Source organism: Girardinichthys multiradiatus, chromosome 1, assembly GCF_021462225.1.
Source record: "Girardinichthys multiradiatus isolate DD_20200921_A chromosome 1, DD_fGirMul_XY1, whole genome shotgun sequence".
Lineage (NCBI taxonomy): Eukaryota > Metazoa > Chordata > Actinopteri > Cyprinodontiformes > Goodeidae > Girardinichthys > Girardinichthys multiradiatus.
In genome coordinates this window covers 6,336,051-6,347,289 of record NC_061794.1, presented here as the reverse complement: position 1 = coordinate 6,347,289, position 11,239 = coordinate 6,336,051, and the positions used below count along the sequence as shown (strand labels likewise).

At 36.6% G+C, this 11,239-nt stretch overlaps 1 long non-coding RNA gene across 1 annotated transcript; it reads right to left on the bottom strand.

Moving 5' to 3' along the window:
• Window positions 1-131: 131 nt before the first annotated feature.
• Window positions 132-680, bottom strand: LOC124877207. Its single transcript, XR_007040468.1, has 2 exons — window positions 642-680; window positions 132-380 (listed from the first exon to the last, which is right to left on the bottom strand). It is a non-coding gene; the product is annotated as an uncharacterized LOC124877207 (long non-coding RNA).
• Between the last annotated feature and the right edge of the window lie 10,559 nt (window positions 681-11,239).

Genomic DNA, 11,239 nt, shown 5'->3' with positions numbered 1-11,239 from the left:
ACACACTTGTGTCAAGTGTTAGGGACAAACTATTGCAAAACTGTGGTTATGTTATTCAAAACAAAAGTTTGTTAAAACTGTTAGAAGCACAGTTGCATTAATTCAACAATAAATTGTTTTTAGCAGTCAACTTATGTTGTTATTGTACAACATTTTAATTGGTGACATAACTTTGCAACCGCCATGCGGTAAGAACAGACAATGTCAAGTTTTTTCTCCATCTGAAGTCACTTCAGCATTTTCCCAAACTTGAAAAGGCTTGCTTCCTCCAAAGAGACGCAGGAACAACTCAACTCAGTCACGTTTGTTTATTCATCCTTTCTTTTTAGATGGATCTTAACAGCAGTGCAACATTCGTAGGACATAAGTAGGTTGATAACCTACAAACAGATGAGATAAACATTAAACATCAGAAACAACAATGTTCACTTTGACTTTTCATATTCAACTAGTTTCTTAATTAATGCTTTTAATAATTTACTTTTAACTTAACATTGAATGAAAAAGGTAAACTAACTATGTTGCAAAGCGTGCATACTAATATGTATCCAATCACAAACAATCAGCAAATTTCAGTCCAGTTTTAGTTTTTCAAATTAAATATGTATTATGTACTTCAAATAATATTGTCCAGTTCCTACCAGTGGTGTCTTTGGAGAAGCTTTCAGCTGAAGTTCTTTCTCTGAATAGAATTCAATCTGAGCACTTCTTCTTCTTCTTCTTCTGTGTTGTTTTTTGGCAGTTGACAAATAACTTTATGATGTGCATTACCGCCACCAACTGGTATGGAGTGTGGTTCTTCATGGTTTTAAATCTTATTTACTATTACAACAATCAAATTTTATTTATTAATTTAGTACTTTCCATATAATTTTTTCATCAAACCATATACCTAAAAATTTTATATTTTTTACTTGTTCTAAAACTTGATTGTATAATTTTAGTTTTATATTTTCTCTTTTCCTTTTCTGTGTAAACACCATTACTTTTGTTTTTTCCACTGAGAACTTAAATCCCCATTGATTTGCCCATTTTTCTATTCTAATAATCTCATCATGTATTTTCTTTTCAATAAGTTTGATATTACGACCACCTTTTCCATATAGCTCCATCATCTGCAAATAGTGAGCAACCGACTTCCTTACCAATATTTTTAAATTCATCATTTATCATTATAGAAAACAATAACGGACTTATAATACTTCCTTGAGGAGTACCATTATCTATTATATATTTACCTGACAATTCTTGACCAATTCTTACTTGTATTGTTCTATTTGATAAAAAATCTTTAATCCAGTTATACATTTTTCCAGTAATACCCATTTTATTTTATTTAATTAATAATCCTTCAACCCACATCATGTCATAAGCTTTTTCTATGTCGAAAAATACAGCTACTACATTTTCTTTGTTTATTTGTGCTCTCCTTATTTCATATTCTAAACATAATGCAGAGTCATTTGTGCTTCTCCCTTTTCTAAACCCATTTTGATTTCTAGATATATATCCATTAATATTTAAATAATATGTTAATCTATTATTAATCATTTTTTCCATTATTTGACAAATATTTGATGTTAATGCGATCGGTCTATAATTTTCTGGTTTTGTGTTATCTTTTCCTGGTTTAGCTATTAGAATAATTATTGCTTCCTTCCAGCTCTGTGGCAGCTCTCCCTTCTCCCAGACTTTATTGTATAATTCTAATATTTTTTCTTTTGCTTTGTCATTAAGATGTTCTATCATTGTATAGTAAATTTGATCTTTTCCAGGTGATGTATTTTTTGTTTTCCTGGTTACAAAGTTCAATTCTCCTTTTGTAAATGGTTCATTTATTAATTTATTTGTATCTACATTATTTTGCATTAATTCTTTATATTTCATCTTTGTGATTTCCCTACCTTTCTTTCCCTCTTCACTAATATTATTTGAACTATGAATTTTACTAAATGTTTTAGCTAATATTTCTGCTTTTTCTTTATCTTCCGTTATAGTTATATTATCTATTTTTAATATAGGATATCCATATTCTTTTCTAATACCCTTCATTCTTTTAATCGTTTTCCAAATTTGATCAATTTTTGTTTCTCTCCCTACGGTATTACAAAAGTTTCTCCAATATTCTCTTTTTGTATGTTTAATGATCTTTCTTACCTTTGCCTGCTTTCTTTTGTACTCAATTAAATTCTGATAAATTGGGTTACTTTTTAACATTTTAAATGCTTTATTTCTTAATTTTATTACTTCACTACAATCTTTTGTCCACCATGGCACAATTTTTTTATCGTTCTTTCTTCCTCCTTTTTTTATTGATTCTTCTGCAGCCTGTAATATTTTTTTTACAGATATTTATATTTAAACTATTTATATCAATTGACTCATCTATTTCTTCCAATTTCTTTTGACTTAAATATTTAAATGTTTCCCAATCAGCCTTATTAAAGTTCCATCTTTTATATAATCCTGTATTCCTGTTATTTATTAATATTCCTGTTATGATTTTAATGGGGTAATGATCACTGCCTACTGTTGTATCTTTGTCAATGTCCCACTCACAGTTATTGGCTAAACAATTTGATACTATTGTTAAATCAATCACAGATTCTGTATCTGTTTTTACATTAATTCTTGTTCCTTTTCCATCATTTATACATACCAAATTTTTTATTTCCATTATTTCTTCAATAACTTGTCCATTTTTATCATTACATTTTCCCCATAATGTGCTGTTAGCATTAAAATCTCCACACCAGATTACTTTTCCTTCTAAGTATCCCATTAATTCATCCATCAACTCAAATGATAATATTTTACATGGATTATAAAAATTTATTATTTTACACTTTTCCTTTTTATTGTAAATTTCAACTACTATATATTCTAACTCTTTGCCTTTTCCTAATATCTGATATTGTATCCCTTCTTTTATAAATATTCCACATCCTCCTCCACTTCCTTCTTGTCTATCCCTTCTGATACTATTATACCCTTTAAACACAAAATCTAGGTTTGGCTTTAACCATGTCTCCTGTATACATATAATTTCTGGTTTTTCTTCAATTCCATCTATATACCATTTAAATTCCTGTCCATTAGCGATTAAACTTCTTGCATTCCACTGTAATATTATCATATATTTCTATCAGCTGGGGTTCCTCCTTGCCTTCCATCTGTTTCCAACTTTTTATTAATGTTTTCCCAAGATCCTTCTTTAAACCCTAAGAACTTTTCTGCTCCTCTGACTATTATTTTAATCTTTTCTGTTTTGTGTTTAGCCTGTTCAGTGCAGTTAATGACATAAGCTATGAATAATATCAGTTTTTCCACAGACATTGTAACATTTTCCTCTGATTCTACTTTCCTTTGTTGATAATCTGGAATCCTAACTTGACCTTCATCCTTTGATCTTTCTTTCTGTACATTTTTGACTGCTTCGGCATAGCTTATGTTTTTAGTCATTTTAATTTGTTGGATTTCTTTTGCTTTCTTCCTTACCTCACAACCCCCGAATGTAACTCTATGTTGCCCTCCACAATTGCAACATTTTTCCTGCACTTCTTCCCCACAATCTTCAATTCTGTGATCTTCTCCACACTTTGGACATCTTTGTTTTCCTTTACAGACAGCTGCTATATGACCATATCTCTGACATTTAAAACATCTTAGTGGTGGAGGAATGAAAGGCCTCACAGAAAAACTCAGATATCCTATTTTAACATTTTGTGGCAACACCTTTTCTTCAAAATCTATTAAAATTGACAGGCTTCCTACTCTTTCACCATTTACATTTTTTGTCAGTCTTTTGAGATTTTTTACCTTTGCACCAACAATGCTTTTTTTTAACTTGTCTATATCTTCCTCCATAGGAATGCCATAAATTACCCCCCGAATGATTTTATCTTCTCCTATAATCTTCCTCTCTGTCACTGTTTTCTTGCAAATGTTTTCCACTTGTAAAGCCTTTCTTCTTTGTTCTTCAGTTTTACACACCACCAGTATATTTCCATCTCTCAAGACCTTCACCATTTCAACATCTCCTATCTTTTTTTTAATTTCTCTAGATAGTGAAATAGGACTCAGGTTCTCTTTTTCTTCTTCATTTTTTATCTTTAATATTATTTTACATTCTTCCCTTCCGATTTTCTTCCTAACTACTCTCTCTTCTTCAGAACTGTTTTCTTCCAACTCTCTTTTATTCCTTTGGCTGTCTAACATTTTTCCTTCTTCTGCTTTACCTCTTCCGCGTCCTCTCCCTCTACTTACTGGCGTCCATTCATCAAAGTCCATATTATCCTCCTGTGTATCCATTCTGAACCATTCACATACCAGTTTATGCCTTTTACTGCCACTTCCAAAAGTAAATAATTTCTACCACTGTGGGGTTCTTAGTAGACCAACGTTTTCAGATCGAAGTTTCGCGCCAAGATCCTGCCTCCAACCAATCCTTTTCCGGGTTCAACCAACAACACCGCCGACCACCTCACCAATCAACCGTCTCCACTGTTGAGAAGTCGGGGCCGCGTTCTCAATCTGAGCACAGGAGAACAGGATTACCTTATAGATTTGCCTGCTGAGATAGAGCAATGACAGGGATGGGTGCGCTTGATTCGTTGTAGAGTGCACTCCAGTTGCATGGAGATAGTAAACCATTCAAACCTGTCAGATTTGTTGGATTAACTTGACAGACAATAAGAGTTCAGATAATTTGGCATTTTATTTGTCATACACAGCCACTATTCTTTTTATAGCCCTGCCATCTGTGGTGTCAGGCAAAGGACAGAAAATGCACATTTGATCAAACATTTACATGTTATGTACATAAATTCTGACATTCAAAAGTATTTTATTGCTCAAAGACCAAACAGACCTCTAGAAAAGAGCCCTTTGCTACAGAAACACTTAAACATCATGCAGTAAAATTAATGTCACAAAACATTGCTTAAGCTGTTTGGAATTTTAAATTTCCAACAATTATGACATGTGATTATGCACAAAGTGTCAGTCAGTCAGTCAGTCATTTTCTACCGCTTATTCCATAGTGGGTCACGGGGGGGCTGGTGTCTATCTCCAGCAGTCTATGGGCGAGAGGCAGGGTACACCCTGGACAGGTCGCCAGTCCATCGCAGGGCTGCACAAAGTGTAATACGTTTAAATAGATGTCACAGCCATATGATTGTGAAGGTCCAGTGACATCAATGGTGGCCCAAAGCCTGTTGATGTTCTGCTCTGACAGAGGGCATTCCACTGATGGAACAACTATTCCTGTCATGTCTGGCTCATGGACAGTGATGTCACCATCCAGTTCCTGTATCTCCTGTAAGCACATCAGAAGTGAGGAGGAGTAAATACAAAAAAACCTGGAAGGGAAAGGACTTAAACATAAACTGATAAAGCTGTGACTACAATCAAATCAGAAATGTAATGCTCATTGTGACTTATGTGATCTCAGTATGTAGATTGTGAAAGTATAACATTTAGCTTTACTAGGTAAATAACTCCGCAAATCGTTTATCTTGATATGAAGAATGTGTCTGCTTAAAGGTAACATTGCCATTTTGTACCTCTGCTTGTTCGGGATCAGCAACTACTTTCTGGAGAAGTCCCGCTGTCCAAAGATTTTGTGGAGAGAGATTTTGTTCTGTCCTAAAAGGATGGTTATCCCAGCTTAACTTGAAGACATCCAAATCTGCTTGCAGATGTGGAAGAAAAACATGTTGAGCACCAAACATCTGGATGGTGTCACAAGGATCTAGAAGTCTTTCCTCTTCTAGGCTGTGAAGGGTTTCATAGTAAACACCTGAAACGCCACTCTGTGGAAGAGACGCATGCATAGGAAAAGTAAAAAAATTTTATCAGGAAATGCACAATGTGAAAGATTAAAATACCTTTGTTTGTGAAAACGTTTCCCCGATAGGAAACGTCCGTTTCCACAGCCCCTGACAGTAAACATGCATCTTGCGATGCCAACATTTTCGACTCCATGGTCTCCTCGGACTCTGAAATGTAAACAAACTATCAGTATAGAGGGACAGATGCCTTGATGTATATTACTTTTGCAATAGATACAATGCATGTACATACAACGTTTTTTTGTATTTCTGAGAAAAACAATTCTTTGATGGCGTATGAAAATTTACTAATGATTTTCTTGTGTTAATATTGGAGTATTTCATAAGTATTTTGTAATCTAACTATTTAAAGCGCAAAGACTTCTAGTCCATGTTGAAGTTACTAATAATTTTTTTTAAATCTCTACGTCAGTAAGCATTACAGTGAACAATTTTCAAACTACCACAACATAATGAACATTTGTGATTGCAATGGTTCCAGACAAGTAAACATTTGTCTTCCACAATGAAAGGATTCAGCAGTTGTCCTATATGAATTTTAGTATTTGTAAGGTTTACAAATATATTCTGAACAAAGTTAACCCTACGTGCCATTTCTCAGCCACAATTGCAATATTTTAGAGGAAGAAAGTTAACACTTGCATGCACCCAAATGTAAGGAGTTGCCAAAACAACCTTGTACAGTATTTGAATAGAAATGAGTTATCTATTTTCAAATGAGCAGAGATGAAATATGCAACTGCCTGGTAGAGGACCATTGTATGAACATTACTACAAAGCTCTGAAAAAAATACATTATCAAAGGAAATCGCTATGCAAAAATTCCTTTTTGCATAGCGATCTCACCTTAACGGAAAGCCGTACTTTTGTGTAGACTACAGGAAGAAACCAAGAGCAGTGGACGCTTTGTTGTTGGCTGCAGCACCCAAGTACATTATCTGCAGAACAGGAATTGGATTTGAAATATGTTATATGAATACAGACTAACAAGAGTATCGATAAAACAGTAGAAATTAGAAATGTGCCTGGTTAGGTACATCTGAAAGAAATGAAACCAGAATATCTGTCCATTTAAGAGGCATCAACCTTTTTGTCTTTTCTCACATTAAAAGAGCAAAAACTGTCTTTAAAAAGATTGATGAATGACAGTTAGATGAAGTCCAGTAAGTTTTCAATATTTGTAGCCGTAACATTTTACCCCATGAAACACTAGGTGTTTTTTTTAAATGGTTAAAGAAATTCTGATCTGCAACCTGAGTTTGTTACTCATGTATATAATTTTGCAGGTTTTATCTACGATTGTGGTGCATTTCTTGATTCATCTTTGGCATTTGCAAAACAGTAAGTTAATTTCTCAAAACAATTCGTATAAAGAGCAAAACACCATGGATTAACTGCAAAATCCTGTCTCTTTCTCAAAATCCGTAGTTCATCTTGAAAAAGTAAATATCTGTGTCAGTGAAAATGTCAGAGACTCAGAATACGAATTCCTTGTTGCATTGTGTATAGATAAGACAGTCAAACTGCTAAGTCATGTTGTCAATATAACAGTGACTCTAGAGGGATGTTGTGTTGTAAACCATGGCTGAAGTTTCTATGACACGTATTGTAAAGCGTAATTGTGGAAGATCAATGGCAAGAGACTTGGAAAGTTTTACAGTTATGCTATTACTGTAATTTGTTGACAAATGATGTTGTTTTGATACAAACAGGAAGAAAACACTGCAGAGCGCAAATAAAAAAAAAACCTTTTTCCTGCATAACTGTGCAGGATAATTATAGTGATGCAATTATTTGAAGTTTGGACCAGTAGTTTTGAGAATTTGTATTCTATTCTGAGAAATGCACTAAAGTTAATAAGAAAACCTGTAATAGGAAATGTATAACACTAAACACATGTAGTCTAGGATAAAAAAGTCTGACCTGTGTAGTATGCCCTCACTAAATATGTAAAAGCTGTCAGTAAAAGGGAAAAAAACATACTTTTCTTCCTCCAAATATCACCAGACCATATCTGTAAAGAGAAAACAAGAAACCACAAGAAAGGATAATCAATTTTAAAAAGGTGATAAAGAATATTACTTTACACATCATGTATTAAATGATTAACATCATGATGACAAGAAAAGTTTACTATACCTTATGAGCTTAGTGGTTAGTGTCTATATGAACCAAGTGAAGAGGACCTGGAACTGAATAAGTTCTTCTGGCAACACAACCAAGTCATGCCATTCTTTTAACCACACCAACAGAGTCAACACGATGCACTGATGCAGAAACTCTGTTCCACTGTACACGATGGCTCATGGATTGGAGAATCCCTTTTGTCATCCGGTACCCAATATTAGGAGTTTTTGCTTTAATGGACCTGACTAAAGTGTCCAGCTCTTCATCAGTCCTTTGGCTATAACACTGCAGACGCCGTTTCACTGTCCTTAGACATATACCCAGAATGGCTGCAATTTTTGACACTGAAATGGACATTTTTGTAAATGTCTGAAGTTGCTGAGAAGGTACCACATACTTTGGCCACCCAAGTTCTCCCTGTGAGAGTGGTAGCTGGGAAGGGTTGAAATCCTGTGCATTTTCCTCATTAACAAGAGTTGTTAGCACAGTAAGTCCATGAAGTACGTCAGGAGGCATCTGAACATGATTCAGAAGTGATCTAAAGAAAAGGATCTCGTGGTTTACATCAAACCGAAGATAGTCCACATCTAGAGGTTGTCTCTGCATGACCTCTGTCAATTTGTGAAGAAGTTGAAGCAGGAAGCCCCATTTTAACTGTTCCTGTCATGGAGGAACAGTTAAAATGAATCCTCTAGAGTCGTCTGGAGCTCTGGGTAATGTGACTTCCTGTTTTCGCTGTTTCACTTGGTGAATTGTTTGGTGTGTGAAGGCTCTCTTGTTTGAACTGATTTCTCTCTACTGTGATATCTCTTACTTGTCATAATACATAAGCACGTTAAAACACATACTTTCTGTTGCTGTATTTAACGTTTGGGACTCTCCGTGTCTTACACGGGTTTTCTAGTAGTGGTAAGGGGACGCTAGCTTAGCGTTAGCTTTAGCTCCACCATGGCTACCTGTTCTGCTGTTTCTCTCTCTGAGTCTCCTCCTCTCTCCTGCTCTCTGTCAGATGTTCAGTCACTCCTCTGCCTCCTTTAGTGATAATGGTAAGTGTAATAAATGTAGCATTTTTGTAGCTTTGGAGGCGAGTGAGTAGGAATTGGAGGCCCGGCTCCGCGCTGTTGAAAAACCAGCAGATAGCCGAGGCCCCTTAGCCAGCGCGGAGCCACCGAGGGTAGCTCCCCGTAGCAGTCTTTCAGCAGAGCCCGCGCAGCCGGGGCCTCAGGCTAGCTGGTTGACAGTACGTAGAAAGCATAGTCCTAGATCCCAGCCCACAGGTCACCACCAACCCGTCTGCGTTTCAAACAGATTTTCCCCGCTCAGCAACACACCCGCTGAGAAGCCAACTCTGGTAATTGGCAGCTCCATAGTCAGAAACATGGCACTAGAGACACCGGCGACCATAGTCAAATGCCTGACACACACCTAAAGGATTCCTACTTAATCTGGAAAAATAGCCTACTGTTGTATAAAAAGACACTTCGCCAAGCCAAAACAGCTTATTTCTCATCATTAATAGAAGAAAACAAGAATAATCCTAGGTTTCTCTTTAGTACAGTTGCTAAACTTACACAGAGTCATAGCTCTGTTGAGCCATCCATTCCCTTAGCTCTCAGCAGTCATGACTTTATGGGATTCTTCCAAAATAAAATTGATTCCATTAAAAATAAAATCTTTGACATACTCCTGAAGATGATTACTTCATCCTCAGCAAGTGAGACAACATTGGAAATAACTGCAGAACCTGATTTGTGTTTGGACTGTTTTGATCCTGTGAAGCTTCCTGAGTTATCAGAAATATTAACTTCATCTAAACCTTCAACTTGTATGTTAGACCCAATCCCAACCAAATTATTTAAGGAAGTGTTCCTTCTGATTACCAGCCCCATTTTAGATATGATTAATCTATCTTTAGTAAATGGATATGTACCACAGGCTTTTAAGCTAGCTGTAATTAAACCTTTACTTACTAAACCTTCGCTTGATCGAGATGACTTGGAAAATTACAGACCTATATCCAATCTTCCATTCTTATCTAAAATTCTTGAGAAAATAGTTGCTAATCAAATTTGTGAGCATTTACACAGTAATGACCTGTTTGAAGAGAGTTTCAGTCAGGCTTCAGAGCTCATCATAGCACTGAAACAACTCTGCTGAAAGTCACTAATGGTATTCTTATGGCCTCAGATAATCAGAATCAGAATCAGAATCAGCTTTATTGCCAAGTTCGTACATACAAACAAGGAATTTGACTCTGGTACACTTTGCTCTTTGGTTTTGTTTTTGCATTACAGATTATACATATTTACAATGTACAATATACACATATATAAATAAAAAGGTGCATTTGCAACATCTGTATGCTGTTGTTTTGTACTCTATTGAATGTTCAACAGAGAAACAGCCTGGGGGAAGAAACTGTCTCTGTGGCGGCTGGTTTTAGCGAACAGTGCTCTGTAGCGGCGGCCTGAAGGTAAAGCTCTGAACAGTTTATATGCAGGGTGTGTGGGGTCTGCAGAGATTTTAGCAGCTCTTTTCCTGACCCTAGACTTGTATAAGTCCTGGATGGAGGGAAAGTCAGCCCTGATTATTCTCTCTGCATTCCTGATTATTTGTTGCAGTCTGCACCTGTCCTGTTTTGTGGATGAGCCAAACCACACTGAGATGGATGAAGACAGGACAGATTGAATGATGGCAGCGTGGAAGATGACCAGCAGCTCCTGTGGAAGGTTGAACTTCTTGAGTTGCCTCAGGAAGTACAGTCTCTGTTGGGCATTCTTTCGAACAGTGTCTATGTGTGAAGACCATCTCAGGTCCTCAGAGATGGTGGTTCCTAAGAACCTGAAGTGGTCCACGGCCGATACAGTGTTGTTGAGGATGGTGAGTGGGGTGTATGGGGGTGGTGTTCTCCGAAAGTGCACCACCATTTCCACAGTCTTGAGTGGGTTGAGTTCAAGGTGGTTCTGACCGCACCAGGGTACCAGCCGATCCACCTGCTGTCTGTATGCAGACTCATCACCGTCCTGGATCAGTCCAATGACAGTGGTGTCATCTGCAAACTTAAGGAGTTTCACGGACGAGTCCGGTGAGGTGCAGTCATTTGTGTACAGAGAGAAGAGGAGTGGGGATAGAACACATCCCTGGGGGGCACCAGTACTTATTGATCTGGATCGGGAGAAGATGCTCCCCAGTCTCACCTGCTGCTGTCGGTCTGTCAGGAAGCTGTTGATCCACTGACAGGTGGAGGCTGGGACGTTGAG